Source organism: Otolemur garnettii, unplaced genomic scaffold (assembly GCF_000181295.1).
Source record: "Otolemur garnettii isolate 467f Iridium unplaced genomic scaffold, OtoGar3 scaffold00050, whole genome shotgun sequence".
In the NCBI taxonomy this organism is placed as follows: domain Eukaryota; kingdom Metazoa; phylum Chordata; class Mammalia; order Primates; family Galagidae; genus Otolemur; species Otolemur garnettii.
This window is the reverse complement of record NW_003852445.1, coordinates 10,997,416-10,998,926: the sequence shown is the minus strand read 5'-3', so window position 1 is coordinate 10,998,926 and position 1,511 is coordinate 10,997,416. Positions and strand designations below refer to the sequence as shown.

Here is a 1,511-nt window from a genome sequence, read left to right as displayed (position 1 = left end):
AATGCCATGGCACTCTACCCAGGGGGACAGCTTGAGGCTCTGTCTCAAAAAAAAAAAAAATAAAAAATAAAAAAAAATAAAAAGGAGTGGGCAATATATAGGGGACTGAGGCTTGATCACCAAAAATCAGCACAATAAAAATAAACAATCATGAATGAGCACTAGAACTCAAATTACCAGATGTTTTAAAGAGATGAGGTGCCAGTTTTCAATTCTGTTTTGAACACCATATTACAAAAGAACAATTTTTAAAAATAAAAAAGGATTGGGGGAAAAGAAAAAAAGCTAACAGAATATATAAACTGTTGAATGACCCCCATTTGTTCCTGATTAACTTCAATCACATCTTCTTCCTCTACTCCCAGTTCTTTTGGAGTATGATTTGCAGCAATTCTCTGACCTTCAAAAAGAAATCTGAGTGAATTCACTGGAACTCCCTGTCTTTGACAGTATGATTCTTTGAGTTTCTTGAGATGTGTTGTCATTTTAACTTTGAAGTAAATCTCACTGCTCTCCTTTCCAATGACTTTAAGTTTAATGTATTCTTCCTTCCTTCAAGTCTCTGCCTCCTGGTCAGATATGGTGAACCTGGCCTCATCTGGGGAGTGAGGGTCTCTGCACTGTAGCAAAATCAGATACGCAGAATCTCACTCCAGGGTTTACAAATCCGTCTTCCTTCCTCACATCAAAACACCATGGCTGTCCAGTCAGATATTTGTAACTTAAACATTTACTGTAAAAGCCTTCATTCCTGAGTGTGAGTTGTATATAAGTTGGATGTTTATAACTTGGGGACTGCCCATATGCACTCAACATCAGAGCACCCAGATTCACAAAACAAACATTACTAGACCTAAAGAAAGAGATAGATAGCAATACAATAATAATGGGGGATTTAAACACAATTCATAGCATTAGGGAGATGATCAAGACAAGCAAATCAAAAAAGAATAATTGGACTTAAATTGAACTCTAGATAAATGGACTTAACTGACATTTACAGAACACTCCATCCAACAACTACAGAATATACATTCTTTTCATCAGCATATGCATTACAAGATATATTACATTTGGCCCATAAAACAATTCTTATAATATTTTTACAAACTGAAATTATGTCAAGAATCTTTTCAGATCACAGTGGAATAAAGTCAGAAATCAACACAAACAGGAACTTCAGAAACTATAAAAATACATGGAAATCACCCACTATGCTCTTCAACAATCACTGGTCAATGAAGAAATAAAGACAGAAATTTGAACACTTTTGGAACAAATGAAAATAAAAGCAAGATAAAAAAATGTATGGGAAATAGTAAGAGCAATGCCAAAAGTGAAGTTTATACCATAAATGCCTACATCAAAGACATAGACAAATCAACAACCTAAAATTACATCTCAAGAAACTAGAAAAACAAGAATAACCAAAAACAGCAAAGCCAGGTGCCATGGCTCACGGCTGTAATCCTAGCACTCTGGGAGGCTGAGGTGGGTGGATTGCTTGAACT

At 35.4% G+C, this 1,511-nt stretch overlaps 1 protein-coding gene and 1 pseudogene across 2 annotated transcripts in view; both read right to left on the bottom strand.

Moving 5' to 3' along the window:
- The window catches only part of CASC4 (cancer susceptibility 4), a 117,585-nt gene that overhangs the window by 96,553 nt on the left and 19,521 nt on the right, over positions 1 to 1,511 (bottom strand). The window lies entirely within an intron of this gene.
- Positions 286 to 1,511, bottom strand: part of LOC111725922 — a 19,736-nt pseudogene continuing 18,510 nt past the window's right edge.